The sequence below is a fragment of the Mobula hypostoma genome, chromosome 9, assembly GCF_963921235.1.
Source record: "Mobula hypostoma chromosome 9, sMobHyp1.1, whole genome shotgun sequence".
Classification (NCBI taxonomy): domain Eukaryota; kingdom Metazoa; phylum Chordata; class Chondrichthyes; order Myliobatiformes; family Myliobatidae; genus Mobula; species Mobula hypostoma.
In genome coordinates this window covers 103,445,700-103,468,654 of record NC_086105.1, presented here as the reverse complement: position 1 = coordinate 103,468,654, position 22,955 = coordinate 103,445,700, and the positions used below count along the sequence as shown (strand labels likewise).

General features: G+C 40.8%; 1 protein-coding gene across 5 annotated transcripts in view; it reads right to left on the bottom strand.

Annotated features, from left to right (window-relative positions):
* Positions 1–22,955, bottom strand: part of rhbdf1a (rhomboid 5 homolog 1a (Drosophila)) — a 387,291-nt gene that overhangs the window by 233,556 nt on the left and 130,780 nt on the right. For 3 of the 5 annotated variants that reach the window (XM_063058799.1, XM_063058803.1, XM_063058801.1), the window contains exon 3: positions 3,846–3,914. The exons of 1 other annotated variant lie outside the window; for it this stretch is intronic. The gene's annotated coding sequence lies outside the window, so the exon portion shown is untranslated. Of the gene's footprint in view, positions 1–3,845; positions 3,915–17,355; positions 17,445–22,955 lie in introns of those variants that run through there. One more of the 5 variants, XM_063058800.1, reaches the window with a different exon arrangement.

The following is a 22,955-nucleotide window of genomic DNA, read 5'->3' as shown; positions in this document are numbered from 1 at the left end:
GCATTGCTTAAATCCACTGATAGTAGTACCTCAATCTACTAATTATTAAAAACCTCAGGAAATCCGCAGATGCTGGAAATCCAAGCAACACACACAAAACGCGGGAGGAACTCAGCAGGCCAGGCAGCATCTGTGGAAAAGAGTAAACAGTCAACGTTTCAGGCCGAGACCCTTCATCAAGGCCATCAACTGTTTACTCTTTTCCATAGATGCTTCCTGACCTGTCGAGTTCCTCTAGCGTTTTGTGTATGCTGCTCATTATTAAAGACTCAAGTTTAGTAAAATCCCAGCATTACAGACTCCTTAGAGCATACCTGCTGCATATTTAAAACTAAAGGAGCTAATTTTTTTTTTCCTCCCAAGCAAACACACAAATATTTCACAAAAGGAACGGTCAGGCTTTACTTACTTTACAGCAGTGACAGTGCCATTAAGCTGAATCATTAAAAATCCTGTCCACAGATATTGAGTGCATGGACACATGATCAACTCTCATTTCTGCATTTACTGCTCAGGTGCCATTTCAAACTGAAGCTATAATAACTTAACTGCAAAACTCATTGTTGTGAAACATCCATTCAGGAATCTGGTTTATCAAGTAACCCTACCATCAAAATTCTACTTCTGTTTCAATGAAAATTAAGCAACATGTTGAGGCGAATTAAACTGAACCCATTCACCTATCTCTAGTTTTTAAATGCCAGTGCCACAGAATCCCCACCTTTATAAAAAGAGAAATATGTTAAAGTTTAATCATTGGGGGTGGCTGGATTTTCACCCTGGTAAGCCTTCTTAATTCATACTAAAGTTCCCAAACACTTGACCCAGCTCTCTGTCAGCTTCGAACTGCACTCACCTTAATTTCTGGGAAAATAAACTTTAAATCCACTGCTTTTTTTCTTCTGGTTCAGATTTAAAATCAAGGCGAAAAAAACATGAGGGGCAGGATCTTAAAATGGATAGAAACCTAACAAGCCTCTACCAGCCTTCTAACTTCACAAGCTTGTCACTAGACCTCAGCAGTGGGATTGGCCTCCTTGTCACAGGTAGAGTTTCCCTGTTAGTCATTGCCCAAGAATGCTTTGCAACTTCACTGTGCGATCCTGAGAACATAGGAATTAGTCCACAAACCACACAGCAAGAGCTTCGAGCAAAAAAACAGTACAATGTGCTTATGTGGAGGGAGTGGTGGTGAGTGCTGTAAAGGACAATTTCAAAGGTTAAAGTCAGCACTGGTTTTCATACAGGCTGAGTACCACCTTATCTGAAATGCCAAACTCCAAAAATCTTTTTGAGTCCTGACATGACATCACAAATGGAAAATTCCACAAGGTGCTGGGAAGGTTCCCAGGCGATGCACACGTCTCTGCGCGCTACAAACAGTTTTGAGAAGTGACCTCACATACACAATAAACAGGAGTTCATGAAAAAATGGAAAAACACTGCATAAAGCGAAAAATGAAAATCTAGATCATGTATTGAAAGAGTGGATTCTTCAGCAGAGTGAATGTATGCCACTCAATGGAATGCTGATCATGAAGCAAGCAAAGATCTATCACGATGAACTGAAAATAGAAGGTAATTGTGAATATTCAGCAAGCCAGATGCAAAATTTGAGAAAAGGCACAGCATTAAATTCTTAAGGATTTGAAATGGAATCAAAATCAGGTTTAATATCATCAGCACAAGTTGTGAAATTTATTAACTTTGTGGCAGCAGTACAATGCAATACATGACATAGGAAAAAAATCTGAATTACAGTAAGCATATGTATATTAAATAGTTAAAATAAGTAGTGTGGAAGCAGAAAAAAAAAGTGAGATAGCATTCACGGGTTCAATGTCCATTTAGAATGGGATGGCAGAGGGGAAGAAGTTGTTCCTGAATTGCCTGTGGTGATAAAGCATTTGATCACAAAGCAGTAGAGGAATTCATTGGTGAGTTTGCCAAGATCATCACTGATGAAAATCTAACACAGTGAATGGCATCAGTACATAAACAAAAAAATATCTGCAGATTCTGTATATCCAAAGCAACACACACAAAATGCTGGAGGAACTTTGCAGATCAGGCAGCGTCTATGGGGGAAAAACAAAAAGAGTAAACGGTCGAAATTTCTTCAGAAGGGTCTCGGTCAGAAATGTCGACTGCTTCCTTTTTCCCCCATGGATGCTGAGCTCCTCTAGCATTTTATGTGTGTTACATCAGTACGTGTGTGATGAACGAGCTCAAGACAGAGACTGCTTACCAATAGGCACAAATTTAGAATTGGCAACAATGGTGATCCCAAGTAATCTCATTATAAAATGAAAAGGAGAATGACTGCTGTGAGGACAAGGTATCAAATTATTTTATAAATATTTGCATCTATGAATTCATTATAGTATTTATACAAGTTTTAAATTCAATCAAATTGTAATTTTGCATCAAATATTCTCACTATACACAAGGTTTTATATTTAGACAATACTGAGAGTTTATTACAACCAACACACAAAATGCTGGAGGAACTTGTTTGTGTCTGAGAATTTATTAGTTCTTTTTATTTATTAAAAACACCAGCTATTAAAAGAGAAGCCTCCCCATATATCAGATGAACCTCAGAACCATAAGGCCCTTCACAAAAGGTTATAGTTGTTTTGCCAGTAACTGTTGCCTTTAACAAGAGGAAAATGCAACATTGAGAACTTGCCAATGTGTACAAGAGGCCAAACAGTAAATTGTATTAGAAATTCTACCCAAAATCTCTAACCCTGTTAAGGCAGCAGAGGGCAGAAATTAGTAACAAGTTAAGCATTTTTGCTCTTGGCAATTTGCAAGCTAATACATCAAATGTTTAGCACATCCAAGAGGAAGTAACTGGTGTTAATTGGGATGACTCTAAGCAAAGTTAGCATTAGTTTTACTTTCCCTTTTCCTGAAAGCAATGAGCCATACTTTGCAACTGATAGGGCCCTACACTCATAGGCAAATGATAACTTTAAGTATCAACTACAATAATCTTTTAACTACAAGTTGTTCAAATTAATCTCACGACAGGTATATTTGAAACAGCCCCATTGCATGTATTTCATTCAAATTTGCTTCTGCTGCATCTTAAAAAGTGATAGTATTCAATTAATTTCTCCTTTTGCTATTATAGATTTTCCTTTGTCAAAGGTCATATTTAAGTGTCTTAATTTTGAAAAGTCCATTACCAATGCTTAAAAGTCATCAAATCTGAAAGTGCAAATTTAAGAAAATTGCTCATATTACGTGAGTAACATAACCAAAGAACTCAGCTGACCCATTTATTCTGTCCTCTCTACTCTTCCATCAAACTGAAGATACAAACATCTGAAAGCATATAACACCAGGCTCAAGGGCAGCTATCAGACATTTGAATGGACCTCTTGTCTGATAAGATGGACTCTTGACCTCACAATCCACCTTGTTACAATTTTGCACTTTATTGTTTACCTGCACTGCACCTTTTGGCTTTTAAGTTTTAATACTTCACTCTGCATTATTGTCTCATCTTATTCTAGCTCAATATACTATGTAATGATTTGATCTGTATGATCAGTATGCAAGACTAGCTTTTCACTGTACCTTGGTACAAGACAATAACAAACCAATGCCAACACTTCAAAAATAAAAAAGCAAAACTGCCCATGCATTTCTAATAACTATCACCAGTATTACCTTTTCTATTTCTTAGTATAAAAAACTGAAAGCCCCAGAGGTATCTTTGCTAAAATTAGTTAATAAACTTCATGATTCAGAACAAACTTGCAATAACTGACCAAACTAGATGGGGCGGCGGGGTGGTTTTGAAAGAGTACAAATCTGAAAATCTGTCGTACCTGTAAAACTGTGGATTTCAGACGAAGTCTCCACGTTTAAAACTATTCCAGCTATTCAAGGAATAAATCCTGAGGAAATAAAAACAACATGAATGACAAGAATGAGTGAAACGCTGCAATAAATTTATTACCTCGCACTTCAGCCCATCAATGCAATACAAGCTCCAAATTCCAGATCATAGTCATAGTCATATTTTATTGATCCCAGGGGATATTAGAACTGTAGCCAGAAACAATGTAATCCAAGGTGTGAAATAAGAATCAAACTCAATATAACCTCAGGCTTGCCGGGCTAATTGTAGGGAATTCTTTATATTTATCATGTTAGCATGTTTTATTATTTAAACACATGCTGCTGTTGCTTTCACATGCTTTATCCTGCTAAATGTGCTTGCACAACATGTTCTATCCATTATATAGAACAGTACAACACAGGAACAGGGCTTTTGTCTCACTATGTCTGTGGCAACCATGATGCCAATTTAAATCAATCCCATCAGCCTGTGTATGGTGTATACTCAGTGCCACTTCATTAGACACATCTGCTCCTTAATATAAATATCTTATCATCCAATCATGTGGCAGCAGTTCAATACATAAAAACATGCTGACGTGTTCGAGATTAGTTCAACTTTTGTTCGGAACAAACATCAGAAAGGGGAAGAAAATGTGATCCAAGTGACTGACTGACGAATGATTTCTGGTGCCAGATGGGGTGATTCGAGTATCTCAGAAACTGCTGATCTCCTGGGATTTTTATGCACAACAGTCTCTAGATTTTACAGAGAATTGTGCAAAAAAAAAACCCAAAAAAAATCCAGTGAGTGCCAGTTCTATGGGCAAAATATCTTGTTAATGAGAGAGGTCAGAGTAGAATGGCCAGAACAGTTCAAGCTGACACAAAGACAGTAAGTCAAGTAAACATGCGTTACAACAGTGGTGCACAGAAGGGCATTTCTGAATGCTCAACGCATCAGGCCTTGAAGTCGATGACCCTATTTATTAGGAGGTACCTAATAAAGTGGCCACTGAGTGAATATTCCTCCATCCCTTACCTGTCTAAAATGTCTCATATGTTAGTGTTGTATCATCTGCTTTCATCACCTCCCAGGCACCAACCATTATTTAAAGAAAAACTTGCCTTACAAATCTCCTTTAAACTCCCTACCCAATCCCAAATTAAAATTATGCCTTTTAGTGCGTGACATTTCCATCCTGTGGGAAAAAAAACTACTCACCCTATCTATCCCATATTCAATTGTATCAGAAGGCTTCTTAATTATAACTTTTGTCAGATGTGGTATCACATTATCGACCAACTACCTAACATTTTGCCAACTGCACCTGTAAATCCTGATCACATTCTGAAGCACAGTAAATCAACTTAAAGCTGACTGAACCTTCAGGAGCTCCAAGCGCATCCAAGTACTTTAAGGAGCAGAATCAGGTTTAATATCATCGGCATATGTTGCGAAACTTGTTAACCTTATGGCAGTAGTACAATGAAATACATCACAGATAGAGGAAAAAATCTAAATTACAGTATATTAGATATGGTTTGTACATATATAAAACAGTGAAGTTAAAATAAGTAGTGCAAAAAAAAAGAACAAATAAAAAGTAGTGAGCTAGTGTTCATGGGTTCAAAGTCCATTCAGAAATTAGATGGCAGAGGGGAAGAAGCTCCTCCTGAATTGCTGAGTGTATGCCTCAGGCTTCTGTACCTCCTTCCCAATGCTAATCATGAGAAGAGGGCATGTCCTGACTGGTGAGGATCTTTAATGATGGATGCTGCCTTCCTAAGGTACACCCCTTGAAGACATCTTGGGTACTATGGAAGCTAGCACACATGATGGAGCTGACTAATTTCAACTAATATCAAATGCAGCCTCCCTGCAAATACTTTTTTGGATTCATTGTGAGGTCTGCCTCACGCTGGTATTGATCTCCATTCTCTCAGGTTCTGCTCATACAAGAACTAACTCTTCCTTTATGGAGAAATTTTCACCTGGTTAAATAACTTCATTGGACTCATCCACTTATATGAAATAGATTTATCAGCTCACAGAGTCTCTAAATTTAGTCTCGTGTTGTGTCTACTACTCAGTGAGATTAGATTTTTAAATTGACTAATTTCCACCCTCCCTTCCCCCAGCTCTCCTTTCCACCTTTAAGGACGTATTAAACAACATTGATAAAACTGTTTAATGTTAATGTTTCAACATTCAGTTCAGCCATTCACCTACACACATTAGTGAGTCAGTGATGGCACAACAGGATACGTCTTTATGGATGCGTTTCCCTCTCAATTTACTCAAAGTTTCACTTCATGACTCATTTTCTGACTCAAGTTCAACGTTTCAGGAGGAAACTCATTTCTCCCCTCATCATTCCCTGGCTTTATGCCAGCTTCTCAATGACCTGCCAGTCCAACTTAGCCTTGCTAACATAGACATTAAATGTTCCGGATCCACACACCCGAACATGCTGCATCACCACATTGATGTCGTGATCACGGCAATGCTGAATCACTACATTGGCTTTCTTCCACTCTTCCTTATGGCAAAATAAATCGGTACTAATGTGCAGCTGCAGCTTGGAGTTATCTAACCAGCTCATTCCAGTTTTATCAACATTCTTACCCTCTTCAAAAACAAATGATATAGCACAGGAGGCAGTCAGCCCATCAGAATACCTTGAAAAATCTGAAGGGGCAGAAGCATGAAGCGATCCTACTACCATCGACATCTCCTCCTTCCCCCACCCCCCAATTCAACAAGGTTTGCTTTCTTCATGACTCCCTGGTCCAATCCTTCTCCACCCGAGTACTGCCCCTTCACTCCTTCCCTACCACCATCTGAGGACCTACACCACCCCCTCAGGAGAGAGGATGAGACTTCTTCTTACATGGTCTATCTCATAACATGATTTCCTCTAGAACTGTGAAACCAAGCCTAGACTAGGCACCATTTAATGGAGCACCCGTAAAAACCATCAGCCTATCATTCTAATCCCACCCATTTCCACCCATCACCTACAGCACACTAGCCATCTTTCCTTTTCCCTCTCAATCCTGATTCAGGGTCTCAAATCAACATGTTGATTTACTCCTTTTGCCTCTACAGACATGAATTGAACTGCCTAGTTCTTCCAGCGTTCTACTTTTTTGTTAAAGCTGTCATCTGCACAAGAAAACATGTGCCTACAGCCCTATCCCAGTGTACCCTTAAACTAAAATGCTACACTGTAGAAAAGGCATTTAACACATCATGCCTCTGCTACTTCAGTGGTCTCTTCAGATTTTAATCCAGTAATTCTTTTCCTTCAAATGCTTACTCAAAATTCCCTACTGCAACTCATTGTTGAATCTGTGACTACAATCTGCCAGAGTGGCCGGTGTTGGAGTGCACAGGCTTTGCTTCAATAGGCTTGAGTGAGACCAGGCAGAGAATCTAAATTTCTAGTTTTTTATCCCCCCTTTTTCCTCTATCTATTAATACATAGCTATTGCAGTAAGAATCAGTCCAGGGCCAGTGTTATGAACTTTGTGTAAGATGTGGGAACTCTGGCAGATCTCCAATCTCCCTGAAAACTACATCTGCACCAAGTGCGTCAAACTGCAACTCCTTGGAGACCTTGTTGAAGAACTGGAGCCATAGCTTGATGATCTTCAGTTCATATGGGAGAATGAAGAGGTGATAGTTAGGAGCTACAGGGAGGTAGTCATCCCCAAGTTGCAGGAGTTAGGCACCCGGGTGACTGTCAGGAGAGGGAAAGGGTACAGGCAGCCAGTGCAGAGTACTCCTGTGGCTCAGTGATAAATTTTGGATACCGCTGGGGGCACAGGAGGATGGGGGAGCAGCCTGCCGGGGGAAGCTGCAGCAACCAGTCCTCCTGCAGGAAGTCTGGCTCTGTGGCTAAAAGGGAAGTGCAGTAGCAATAAGGAATTCCATAGTTCGAGGAGCAGACACGAGATTCCAAAGACGTGAAAGAGACACAGGGGCACGTTGCCTCCCAGGCGCCAGGATCAGAAATCACATCCACAGCATTCTAAAAGGGGGAGGATGAACAGCTGAAAGTTGTGGTACATATTGGTGCCAACAATATAGGTTGGAAGAAGGAGTCCTGAAGAGAGATTTTAGGGATTTAGATAGAAAGCTGACATGGATTACCTCCAGCACAGTAATCTCAGGATTGCTGCCTGTGCCATGCACCTGTAAGTGTAAGAACAGGATTATTTAGCAGATAAATGTGTGGCTGAGGAATTGGTGAAGGGGACAGTGTTTCAGATTTTTGGATATTGGGATCTCCTGTGCACGACCTGGACAAAAAGGTCGGGTTACACCTGAACCCGAGGGGGACCAATATCCATATGGGGAGGTTTGCTGGACCTGTTTGGGGGGGGGGGGGAAGAGTTAAACTAATTTGCCAGGAGAATGGGAGTCGAACGATGGGGCGGTTGATATACAACTAGATGCAGTGTGTAGTGAGACTGTGAGGAAGGACAGGCAAATGATTGGGCAAAAGTGCAGTCAGTGGGTTGAGCCCAAGTGTAACATGGCAGCAGTATGTGGAAAAAGGTAGATCTTGTAAGGCAGTTAGAAATCGGCAGGTATGACATTGTGGGCATCACCAAATCATGGCTGAAAGATCATACTTGGGAGCTTAACATCCAAGGATACACATTGTATCAAAAGGGCAGGCACGTAAGGGAGAGAGGATGGGGAGGTGCTCTTGGTAAAAAATGAAATCAGATCCATAGAAAGAGGAAAATGTAGAATCCTTGAGGTTAGAGATAAGGAAATGCAAGGGCAAAAAGGACCCTGATGGGAGTTATGTACAGGCCTCCAAACATAGCCAGAATATGGGATACAAATTCAACAGGAGATCAAAAAAATGTAAAAGGGCAATGTTAGGATAACCATGGAGTAGTCCAATGTGCAGGTAAATCAGGAAAATCAGGTTGGTGCTGGATACCAGGAGAGGGAATTTGTAGAATGCCTGCAAGATATTCAATAAGTTCCAACACCTGAGTCTCTGTATCTTCCTTTGAAACTGGATCTTTAACTTCCTAATCTGGAAATCACAGTCAGTGCAGATCAGAAATAACATCTCCTCACCGACAATCAACACTGGCGCACATCAAGAATGCATGTTTTGCTTATTGCTCCACTCTCTCTATACCCACAATTGTGTGGCTAGGCACAGAAAAACCATCTATAAATTTGCTGATGATGTAATTATAAACTCTTCTCGGGCAGCCAGCCAGGTACAAGTATCGATTATAATCAATGTTTCAATGACAAGTTCTGCCATCTTCATCAGGGATGATGGCAGAGATTGTCATTGAAAAGTCAGTTATAAACGACACCTGCACCCGGCTGGAAGCCTGAGACGAGTTTATTTGTTGTTTATGCCGGAAGAGCACTAGACCCTTTTTAACACAACTGTAGTTGACAGAATTTTAGATGGTGATGGGGAAGTGTACAGGAGTGAGATAGATCAGCTGGTTGAGTGGTGTCGCAACAACAACCTCGCACTCAACGTTAGTACGACCAAGAAATTAATTGTGGACATCAGGGAGGGAAAATAGAGGAAAAAGACACCAGTTCTCGTCGAGGGATCGTCAGTGGACAGGGTGAGCAATTTCAAATTCCTGGGTGTCAGCATCTCTGAAGATCAATCTTGGGCCCAACATAATCAAAGCTACTACAAAGGCATGAAAGTGTCCATATTTCATTAGGAGTTTGAGGAAACATGGTATGTCACCAAAGAATCTTGCAAATTTCTACGAGGAGTCACTACAAAGGATCGGGAAAAAGCTGCAGAAATCTGCAAATTCAGCCAACTCCATCATGAACCTCCCCAGCAAGGACATCCTCAAAAAGGTGGCATCCATCATTGAGGACCCTTATCACCCAGGACGTGTCCTGTTCTCCTTGTTCAAGGAATTTGTACAGGAACCTGAAAACACACACTCAAGGTTTCAGGAACAGCTTCTTCCCCCACTGCCATCAGTTATCTGAGTGGACAATGAACCCATGTACACAACCTCACTATTTTTTTTGGAGGTGTTTTTTTTTCCACTGCTTATTTAACTTGATTTCTATATACATTTGTTTTTGTAATTTAGTTATCTTTGATTACAGATTGCAATGTACTGCTGCCGCAAATCAACATTTCACAACGTATGCTGCGATATTAAACCTGATTTTGAGATTGCTTTTTAGAGCAGTGTGTGGTTGAGCTCACTAGAGGCAAGGCCACGCTGGATTGGGTGTTGTGTAATGAACTAGATTTAACCAGGGAGCTTAAGGTAAAGGAACCCCTCGAAGACAGTGATCATAATATGATAGAATTCACACTGCAGTTTGAGAGGGAGAAGCTAAAGTAAAATGCAGCAGCATTAAAGTGGAGTAAGGAAATTAGAGGCATGGGGGGGGGGGCTTGCCAAAGTTGATTGGAAGGGGACAATAGCAAAAATGACAGCAGAACAGCAATGGGAGAATTCAGAAGGTGTGGTATAGATACATCCCAAAGATGAAGTATTCTAAAGGGAGGATGATGTAACCATGGCAGACAAGGGAAGTTAAAGACAGCATAAAAGAGGTGAGTGTGGAGAATTAGATCATTGGAGAGTGACACTAGAGAGGTAATAATGGGAGACAAAGAAATAGTGGATGAACTTATTAAGTATTTTGCATCAGTCTTCACAGTGGAAGAACTAGCAGTATGCCAGGAATTCAAGAGTGTCAGGGTGACAGAAGTGAATGTAGTTGCTATTACTAAGGAGAGGGAGTGTGGGAAGCTGAAGGGTCTGAATTCAGCTTGACTAGATGGAATACACCCCAGGATCAGAAAGAAGTAATTGAAGAGATTGTGGAGGCATTAGTAACGATGTTTCAAGATCCACTAGATTCTGTAATAGTTCTGGAGGACTGCAAAATTGCAAATGTCACTCCACTCTGTAAAAAGGGAGAGAAGCAGAAGAAAGGAAATTTAGTCCACTTAATCTGATTTCACTGGTTTGAGAGATGTTGAAGAAAAGTGAGGTTTCAGGGTACTTAGAGGCACATGATAAAATAGGCATGGTTTCCTTGAGGAGAAATCAAGTCTAACAGGCCTGTTAGAACTCTGAGGAAATACAAGCAGGATAGACAAAGAAGAATAGGTGGATGTTGTTTACTTCCATTGTTAGAAAGCCTTTGACAAGGTGCTGCACATGATATCTTTAACAATCTAAGAGCCCATGGTTTTGCAGGAAATATACTGGCATGGATAGAAGATTGGCTGACTGGCAGGAGGCAAAGAATGGGAATAAAGGGGGCCTTCTCTGTTTGGCAGCCGTGACTAGTGTTCCCACTTCTTTTCACGTTGTATATCATGTACTTTTATAGGAGGAATAAAAGGCATAGATTATTTTCTAAACAGGCAGAAAATTAAAAAATCAGAGGTGCACAGGGACTTGGGTGTCCTCATGTAGGATTCCCTAAAGGTAAATTTACAGGTTGAATCAGTGATAAGGAAGTCAAATGCAATGTTAGTATTCGTTTCAAGAGGACTAGAATATAAAAGCAAGGATGTAATACTGAGGCTTTATAAGACATTGGTCAAACCACATTTTGAGTATTGAGAGCAGCTTTGAACCTCAGATCTAAGAAAAGATGTGCTGACATTGGAAAGAGCCCAGAAGAGGTTCATGAGAATGGTTCTGGGAATGAAAGGTTTAACTTATGACTAGTGTTTGATGGCTCTGGGCCTGTACTTGCTAGAGTTTATTAGATTGAGGGGAGATCTCACTGAAAACTATTGAATATTGAAAGGCCTAGAGGATATTCCCTATAGTAGGGGAGTCTAGGACCAAAGGGCACAGTCTCAGGGGTTCCCAACATTTTTTTTAATGCCTTGAGCCAATACCATTAAGCATGGGGTCCTTGCCCTTAGACCATAGATTGTGAACTCCTGGAACAGAGGGACATCCATTTAGAACAGAAATGAGTTGGCATTTCTTTAGCCAGAGGGTAGTGAATCTGTGGAATTCATTGTCACAGACAGCTGTGGAAGCCATATCACTGGACACATTTAAAGCTGACATTGTTAGGTTCTTGATTAGTCAGGGCATCAAATGTTACAGGGATAAGCCTGGAGAACAGGGTTGAGAGGAATAATGAATCAGCCATGATGAAGTGGTGGAGCAGACTTGATGGGCCGTACAGTCCAATTCTGCTCCTATGTCTTATGGTCTTATAATACTTTGAGGCATTGCATGCTAGAGCACAGCTAATGCAAATTGTGTTTCATAGATTACTGGCTGTTTTGTCAATTATACTAAACCTGATTTATCAGATTATCAGCATTTCTACTGTAACATTTTGACTCCTCTACATCTGAAACACTTTATAACTTGTACATCACCAAGCTTCCCCTTAGGTCCTCAAAAGCAGCTTCTCCAGTCTTTCCTCAGAAATGAAGTCTCACATTCCTGCTACAATTAGAATATATTGTCTCTGCACTCTCTACAAAGCTTTCAGCCTACCTCAATAATGGAATACAGAAATGGGCAATACTCTTGCTGCACGCTAACAAATTATTTATAAAGTTTCAGTATCACTTCTTTGTTTCTTGTTATCTCACACGCTATAAATAAACCCAAGTATCATGTGGGCTTTTGTAATAGGTTTCTCAACACATCTATCCACTTTGATTTGTATGTGGCAATCTCCATGGTCATCCCTGCACCCCCTTGGTCTGAACGCAGTTTACATTTATCCTGCCACTTTGTCATATGCCATGATTGTCCATTTTGTAAGCCTATTCTGCATAAGTGGGTTACTGTCCTCCAACTTTTCTTTATGCAAGATTTAACGCTCCATGCTGTTTTAGAATAAACTGCTGCATAACAATTCAATTACTGCTTATTGGAGTAATGGAGAGTTGAATTTGCTTTTACTTCTGAAGGGAAATGAGAAACATTTCAAATGTAATGGAGTTTAAATGTTAGCAACATTGTACAAAGTGAACTGAAGCCAACACACCAATCCTAATCACATAGAAGTACCTCATTGGTTTGGCAAGAACATTTTAGTTCAGGACAGGATTTCTTTTTACCGTACATTAAGAACTGCCAACATTCAAATATTATTATAGTAGTTTTTAAAATACTATTCAGTGATCCCAAAAACAACAGAAAGTCTTTCCAAAAAGGAAGTCGTTTGACTTACAAAGGTGCCCTGTTGCTTCTATTAGAAGGAATCAGATTGATAGAATGCTGATTGCTTAAAGCAATTAGGACAACGGCCTGGGGAACAATACCCATTCAGTGGCACAATGCAGTAGCTACGTTCTGCCCAAGGTTCAATTTCGCTGAATCCATAGAACTGATCTTTAGAGACCTTGGGACACAGGAGCAGAATTAGGCCATTCAGCCCATCGAGCATGCTCTGCCATTCAACCATGGCTGATCTTCAAACCCAGTCTCCCCATAACCTCTAACCAATCAAGAACCCAGCAATCACTGTCTCAAATGCATCCAAATTGAGATGGCCTCCACAGAGATCTGTAGCATCAAATTCCATGGATTCACCACTCTCTGGTCGAAGAAAATCCTCATCTTATTTTTAAAAGGGGCATCCTTTTATTCTGAAGCTGTACTCTCAGATTCTAGACTCAGCTACCAATGGAGACATCCTCTCCACATGCAGTCCATTCAGGCCTTTCAGTGTTTCATAAGTTGTAATGAGATCTCTCCACCGTCCCTGCAACACCCTACACATCCTTCAGAACTCCACTGAGTAAAAGCACAGAGACAAACACCTCATGCATTAGCCTTCCATTCTGGGATCATTCTTGTGAAACTCCTCTGGACTCTCTCCAAAATCAAGTACAGGTTTAAAGCCACTCATTAGGGCCCATTTAAATGATCAGACCCAGAAAAAACATTTCAAGTTGCCAGTTTCCCTTCCCGAATGAGCAATCCCCAACTTCATTTCTAAATGCTACTGTCATGTCAAACAGGCTTATTGATATAAATACAGGAAACATTGGAAACCGTCAGCTAGAGTGCAGCATCCATGGAAAAGGAAATATTTCAATTAACATTTGCGAGAACCTGACCAATATTTTGATAAAGATTCAGAAAAGTTAGAATCAGAATCTGGTTTATTATCACTGACATACATCATGACATTTGTTGCTTTGTGGTGGCAGCTCAGCGCAATATATTAAAATCTATAGGTTGCAACAGGAAAGAGATAAATAGAGTGAAAGAAAGCAAAATAATGAGGTAGTGTTCATGGACTGATCAGAAATCTGGTGGCAGAGGGGAAAATGCTTCCTCAGGTGTTGGGTATGCCTCCCTTACCACCTCTCCAGTGAAGAGAAGCAGATATGTCCTGAATAGTGAGGGTCCTTAATGATGGATACTACCTTTTTTCGGTACCACCTTTTGATGATGTCCGTGAAGGTGGGCACGATGGAGCTAGCTGAACCTACAACCCTCTACAGCTTTGTTCGATCCTGTGTATTGGAGCCTCCAATCTGCCAGAATACTCACAATGATACAGCTGTAGAAATTTGCCACATATCAAATTTCCTTAAACTCCTAATGAAATATAGGCACTGGCATGCCTTCTTTGCGATTGCATCAATATGCTGGAGCCAGGGCAGATCTTCAGAGATGTTGACACCCAGGATCTTGAAGCTGCTCACCCTTTCCACCACTGGATCTTCAATGAGAACTGGTGTGTGTTCTCCCAATGTGATTGTATTGGGTTCTCTGTCTGCAAAGCTCTAAACTCAGAAGAGTCCTAGGTTCCTCACTATAGGGAGGCTACACTGCAGCCAACTATTCTTAAGGACTAGCTTACTTTCCTGTTTAGTCTCTGCAGTGAGGTTTAGCTGTCAGTACCCACTGCTTGAGTTGTGGGTTGTTCCCACCCCCCCCCCACCAAGGAGGAGATGCTTCCAGCTAACGAATTAGTTTAGACAGTTTATTTATTTTTGATAATACATGTTTAAATTTAGACAAATAGTTCTTCCACATGTTTAACACTCAGATGATTTCTGATACAGAAAAAGAGTTCCAAAGCACAGAAAATTACTAACTGGAAAGGATTTCCAAACTCAGGTAAAAATTGTATGAATTTGAAGAACAAGTCACCCCATCTTTCTATCAGTCTCCTCATCATTCCTAACAATCCCCCAAGTTATTGATATTTATACTATTTTCTACGAGATGACATCATTTGCATACAATGTTTTCCAGATGACATTGCTGGGACAAAGTAACTCACACAGATTGTCTTAAAAGCTTCTGGTGACAGATCTCAAACATCTACAATTAATGCTGTGAGGCTGACCTGCTGAATACAAAAACATCCCAATGCGTAAACACGTATAATGCTGGAGGAACTCAGCAGGCTAGGTAGCATTGACTTTTAAATCTACTCATCTTTTTTTCCCTCCAATCCTGTCGAAGGGTCTCGGCCCAAAACGTCGGCTGTACTTTGGCCCCCCCCCCCCGCCCCCATAGACACTGCCCTGGCCTGCTGAGCTCCTCCAGCATTTTGTGTGTGTTGCTTGGAGTTCCAGCATCTGCAGATTTTCTCTCGTTTGTAAAGATGTTTAATGTGCTAAGTAACATGACCCCCATCATCTTACATTTGGTTAATGCAGACAAGAACTCTCCTGGCAATTTCATTTTGCAAACCAGTTCTCTGAGCAGCCATCCACCTACTGTGGGCTAGCAGCCTGTGCTTTTAACTTGAACTGAATACTGCTTGTAATTTACTTTTAAAAACTGGAGACTGGTTCTTACTTACAACAAAAAGCTGAGCAAAGAGCATTTGTTTTAAGTTTAATTTGTCAATAACCTGCGCCAGAAATCTGAGGCCAGTAACAAGTCTCTCAGGCCCTGGAAAGTGAAATTCCATCACACTGACTTCCCCTTCTTGAAATCCACAATCAATTCCTTGGTCTCACTAATATTGAGTGCAAGGCTGTTGTGACACCGCTCAACCAGCTGATTTATCTCACTCTTGTAAGCCTCCTTGTCACCATCTGAGATCCTGCCAACAACAGTTGTGCCATTGGTGGATTAATACATTACATTTTAACTCTGTCTGTAAACACAGAGCTGTACTGACACAATATGCAGCACTTGCCATTGATTTTCAGGGGAAAAATAACACTATTCCAGGAACTAGGCTGCCCCTGTATAATGCCTCTTAATATAGGAAAAGCAGCCCATGAAGTGTTCCGTTTAGACCGGGGATTGTATTGAGTGGGAGCAAATGGGAAGTGGTTTAGTGCAGTGGAATTCTGTAGTCTGCCTGCCTGCCTGGGACAGTTAGTTCATCTGGCATCGTACATTTAAGCGAAGAATAATGGTTTTGAAAACAAGATCAAAATACAAACATTTCTGAAAAATGAAACAAACAGAAACTAATAACGAGAATGTCAGGAGGTGAAGTTTCTGAAGCAACTGTCATAATCTCCACGGCAAAATAAAGGATGCTCCATTCATTTAAATGACACATCATGATTTTATTCCACAGGACAGAAATAGCAAGAGAATGTGCTAAGTTCCACAGTGAAAAACATTCAAATTGTATTGTAGTGAAAAACTCGATTAAATATCCTTTGGAGGTCAGTACTAAAATAGGACAGAAAAATGTATTGAAAGTATGCAACAAACAAATACAAGGGCAAACATAAATCAAAAGGAAGAATTTGGAACTGCAGGCAGTACTCTTCAGCTTCTGCAGAATAAAATAATTTAAGAGCTGCATGGCCTTATAAAAATTCACAGGTTACGGCAATAAGTTTCCTAGGATCTCCTCATTCCTAGTAGCCGCACACAGTTTAAAAACAGCAATTCCTATATGTTCCCCTAAGAGATTCCACAAGCAATATGAACATGTGAACCAGGATCAGAGTCTGAAATGCGTATGGAATGGTGGAATTTCATGATGAGAAGGCAGTCTTTTGGTACTATACATTGCCAAATTAGAGCTAGGCTTGAAGCACTTGTACTGTCATTTTCAATTACATATTGCTTTATGGTGATTACCTGCAGTTCCAACCTCCTCTCCTTCATCTTGGGCTTGGGGCAAACCAGCCACAACCTTACAGCTCCAATATAACAAGAGTTCATTCTGATCAACAAATGGTGCTTACTTCTACTTTTGGCCCATCTGCCGCAGAAAATAGTCATTTACAGGAACATTCAGCTGTTCCTGGCCAAGCACTATCCTTTCATAAACTACCACTCATCCAAAACTTTCTATCTTGTAGCAAACTTTCACCCTCCACACAACTTCAGTAACCGTAACACCTTACTGCCACCTTGACAGCTCAAGGCCTCATCTTCTAGTCCTCAAACCCTCTCCCCCGACCAAAGCCCTGCTAAAAGAAACATCACCCAAACACAGTGAGCTGCACTGGTGAAATGGAAGTATTGAACTCGCGCATGGTTAATAAACTTGCTAGCAACAACTGAGCAGTTACTTACTTGAGGAAGCAGGTACTGAACTCCATAGTTCTGGTTTATCCAGTCGAAAATGGAAAGATTACGAAAGGTGCTGATACCTGGAAACACAACCACCTTTAGACTGACTAGATGACCTTTGAGCCTTTTACTGCACAGAAACCAACCTACGGCCGATTTGACTCTTCTAAACGCAGCAACTGCACAGCAATGTGCAGGAAAGATCTTGGTTCTTAAAGCCCCCATTCCAGGATGAGCAGCACACTAGCACAGCTACAACACCAGACAATGTGAGAAATTGCTCCATATCCTGTCCTCGAAAAAAGATAAATTCAACCATTACTGCCTTATGAACCTTCACCCAATCACAGTAATGATAGGAATTGCCAACATGGGCATCAGAAGCACATTAATCAACTTACTTATCCTGCCCAAGTTCTCTGGGACCACTCTTTATGGAGTCCAAGTAAAACTAAAATCAATGAATTCTATCTTGATTCGAATAGTTCAAGAAAAGTCGATGTTGATATTGGAGATGGATCAATCCAACAGAACATTGCTGGAGGATTTTCTCCAGACAGTAACTTAGGTCTTATTTTCTGCAGCAGTTTCACTCAAGACCAAAACTGTCATTGCAAGATCAAAAGATGCATCTGTTCACAGACTGTGGTACTCAACTTCATTCACAGTTTCCTAGATAATGAAGCTCATGTCCAAAATACAAGATTCAGACAATATTTCAGCCCTGGATTGTTTAGTAACAAGTTACATGCGATACATGGTCACAGGTAATGATATTCTCAAACATCAAACACAATGACATACATTCTGGAGGGGTAGCATCAGATTTGACAACTCTTGTAAACCAGCCACGTCATAGCCGTGAGACAAGGTCAATGGCAGGGTATTCAATAACTGATGAGCCTCATACCCTCCAATTTCTCTGCAACATACACAGCACAGATCAGTAGTACGATATGAGTCCTCACCATTCTCTGGATGGCCACCACTACACCATCTGCAACTGACCGAGCACAAAAGATATTGGAAACTGAAATAAAAGAAGCAATTGGAATTGATTTTATTACTGCATTGCTCTTTCACCAAGACTTTATTAAAAAGGAGCTTGCTCACACTGCCCATTATTCCATTGTATGTCTACTTTCTAATAACTCTCATTGGACGAGATAAGTTTTAGATGGCCCTTGATGCAATGAGGCCACTTAAGTGCACAACATTCACAGATGAGGAATAACAATACCTTCAAACTAATTTGTTAATATACCACTAACATATCCCAGCTTTTCCTCATCATTTGTTTCTGCAATTTCAATACACACTCGACATGGAAGAACTTTTCTGAAGCAACAAAGCGTGCTGGAAGACTTCAGCGGGTCGACCCATAACGTCAATTTCAGACCTCCCACAGATGCTGCCTGATCTGCTGAGTTGCTCCAGCACATTGTTGATTCCAGCATCTGCAGTCTCTCTCATCTCCAACAACTTTGCTGGTCGTATTGTTCAATTCTGGATACCAAAGGTTTTGGCCTGTGCAGAATAGAAAACTGGAGCCAATGGGTATCAGGGAGGGGTGATTTCAAACATTCTTGCCAGATTCATTTAGGCACCACTTGAACTCATTTTCAATTTTAACCTGCTTGGACAATCAACTAGGGAGAATACCTGCTGAAAACTGGTAGAGTTCTTTAAAGTGCAGATTATCATCAGGCCCAGGTGTAACATTATTCAGGGATCTGCACAGGTCCATCCGAACAGGAAGTAGATGATTAAAAGGGCAAGTGTTTGGTCCAATGGGCTAATATGCTTAAGCTTTTTCTAGTTAGGAACCCTCCTCCTCCTACCACACATCTACAGGGCTTTTCCCAAACACTTCCTCAAATGTCAGGGCTTGCTCTGACTCCAACCTGCAAGAAGTTGCTCCAGTGAGATGGCAGGCATTACCCGTGTGGTTTAAAGAAGGGAAAATACAAATACTGAGTAACAACTTTTCAGGTTTCAAGCTGCTGAGATCAAAAATGTTTATCCACTCCACGTCACCCTCTTCATCCATCCTGCGCTGCTGTTATGACGATTCCAGGGCCCGACAGCATACAAGCGACAAGAGCAGACAGTAACAAGCCTTGCTTATTGCAACTGCTGAGGGTTTTTCCAAACGTTACTGAATTCCCTTAAAGACTTGAGAATGGGATAGAACAGTAAACTCAATTTTAAATTAAATTATTTGATATTTGAAATATGTGAATCTTCTCTATTATAATCCAATGGGCTGATTGATCAGTTGCAGGTTGAACAGTGAGCAGAATCCAACAGCAGATTCCACACAGTGAACCGTAAAGCAGGGAACAATGCAGATGCTTGGAATCTGAAATCAAAAATGAATCTGAAAATGTTATGAATTTTCAGGTGAGGCGACATCTGCAGAGTGATACAAAACTGTCACTTCAGGTTGAAGATCATCAGAAACAGTACACAGAAATTAGTTCAATTTCTAATTTATGAAACTAACATGTTTTTCTCAGTCGTGAGGAAGGGTGATCAAACTGAAATATAACTCTTTCCGCAAGTACTGCCTGATATGCAGAGTATTTATAGATTTTCCCGCTTCGATTCTTCAGGATAAATGCTGGGGAATCTTAGTAGGGTCCAGGGCTGCATTTGGCTCAGTGGGAAGACCAGCAGTACAGTGAGGTCCACCAAGGCAGAGCTTGACAAGCAAGCTTGTAACAGGAGTCCAAAAGTTTACTGGCACTTTAAGTGACAGCAGTCTATTCTAGAACCACGGGGTCTGCAAGCAAAAACTGGGAAATGTCGATGGGGTTATTACTGACAAATCAAATTAAATACAGATGGAGAAGCTCCTAATAACTGTTTTTACATCTTCACCACCAGTTAATAGGAAAATACCAACGAAATGTGTTAATTCATCCACAACCCAGTCAGATTTCAAAGCAGTAGTATCCAATTTAGCTCTCGACCCATCAGGATATATTTTAGGTTAATTTCTGCACATTATCACACTTTTGGAAAGCTTTGGACGAATTCAGTTCTCAGTGAAACTTGAAACGTCAGATTGATGAGTTTCCGAAAAGGAGCCTCATGCTCTGTAGTGTGGTCTTGTGTTTGCTAACTCATTATAAATCTAAAATAGGATGCAGCTGCCAATGTGTGCAGCAGCATCATAACACGGAGACAGATCAACACTAAACTGCAACGCAGGGAACGTTAGCAGAAAGTTCTGAACAGGAGACGTTGAGAGACTGCAGATGTTGGAATACAGAGCAAGCTGCTGGTCGACCACAACACGTCAAGCAGCATCAGTGGGTGGAAAGGAATTGTTGATGTTTCAGATCAAAACCCTGCACCAGGATGTACAAAATGGAAGATGCTCTCACTGCAGAATCAATAAAATTCAAATGATAATTTGGCCCTTTAAGGATTACATGGAAAAACAAAATAGACAGAATTAGATCTTCGTTAAGTAAAAATTAAATGCAAGGAAACATTTCTCATCTAAGTCTCTTAATATTTAACTGGCTGTACTTGTTAAAAGTCTCACACTTCCATGGACCTTTACCCTCAATTTATAGGCACACACAACTTGCCGTAAAATTGACCTCAATTAAATGATTACAAGGTGAATGGTTGTTGTCATTTCCTGTGGCAACACTTTTATTAATGCTACTATGATGCAAACCAGGAGCAAGGCCATTCAGCCCTCCTGAACATGTATTTGAATTCAACAAAATCATAGTTGATCAGATTGTAACCTCAACTCTGCACCTCTACCCCTCTCCAGCATCTTGTCACCCTCTTACTGATCTAGAAACAAATTATGACTGCCTTAAAATGTTTGAAGATTTTGTTTTCACTATCATTTGGAGGAATTTTCAATGATTCATAAAATACAGGGGGAAAATGCATATCATCCATTTTAAATTGGCAACCTCTTATTCTTAAATAGGGTACATTCTCTCTCATAAACACGAGGAATTCTGCAGATGCTGGAAATTCAAGCAACACACATCAAATTTGCTGGTGAACGCAGTAGGCCAGGCAGCATCTCTAGGAAGAAGTACACAGTCGACGTTTCGGGCCGAGATTTTTCGTCAGGATTTCTCTCTCATTGTCAGTAGGGTTATTTTACATCCACTATGAACTATACCAATGAGTTATATACCAAATCAGAATCAGAATTGATAACATTAGCATATGTCATTAAATTTGTTGTTTTACGACAGGATGCTTTAAGGAAGTGCAAGATCAGATCCGAGGACCTGGAGAAGGTTGCTGCTGACCGTACCACTTGGCGACAGCTGTGTAGGGACGGGGGTTCATATTCTGGAGATGGAAAGAACAACCAGAAGACAGCAGGAAAGAGTCAGGAGAAATGCAGCCATGGTTGCCACCACTACCACATATACATGTCCCACCTGCAATAGACTTTGTGGGTCCAGGATAGGACTGTACAGTCAAAGATCTCCCCGTTAAAGGAGAGGACGTTGTCATCGGATTTCGATGGACAACTGAAGAACACTGCAATACATAATTTTAAAATTACAAGTATATATAGAAAAAGAAAATTAAATTAAATAGGTAGTGCAAAAAGGAAGGGAAAACTACTGAGGTACTGTCCATGAGGGGAAGAAGCTGTTCCTGAATTATTGAGTGTGTCTTCAATTTCCTGTACCTCCTCCTCGATAGTAGCAATCAGAGGGCATGTCCTGGGTGATGGGAATCCTTAATGGTGGATGCTGCTTTTTGAGGCATCACCTTTTGAACACATCCTTGATGCTCAGGAGGCCAGTGTCCATAATGGTGCAGGCAAAGTTTACAACATCCTGTAGCTTTTTCCCTGATCCTACGCGGAGGCCCCTCCATACCAGATGGTGATGCAATGAGCTAGAATGCTCTCCACCGTATATCTGTAGAAATTTGCGAGTGTCTTTGCTGACATTTCAATTGTCCTCAAACTCCTAATGCAATATAGCCACTGCTGTGCCTTCCTCGCAATTGCATCAACATGTTGGGACCAAGATCGGTTCTCAGAGATTCTACCACACAGAGAAGTGAAACTGCTCACTCTTTACACTGATGAGCCCACAATGAGGACTGTGTTTCTTTGACTTCCCCTTCCCCAATCTACAATCAATTCCCTGGTCTTACTGATGTTGAGTGCAAGGCTGTCATTGCGACACCACTCAACAAGCTGATCTACCTCGTTCCTGTACACCACCTCATCACCAACTGAAATGCTGCCAACAATAGTTGTGTCATCAGCAAATATACAGATGGCGAGGGTTGTGTCTGGTTACACAAAGATGGAATGCTGACCAATATATTATAAAATAGAGTTTCAGGTTATAGAATGTGTTTGGAAACAGAAGCAGTATATTCTAGAAGCAAAGGCAGTAAGCTTGGTCTCCACAAAGAAGGTGCTGTTACACATATCCATTGGTGAAAGGAGAGGTGAGGTACACATCTTGCAACCACTCTTGCACTGTTCAGGATGGTGATGAACTGCAGTCTCCATTGATGTCACGGCTCAGATAAGGTTTTTTTTTGGGTGCGTAGGGATGGTTTAGGGGACACAACAGGGAGTCACT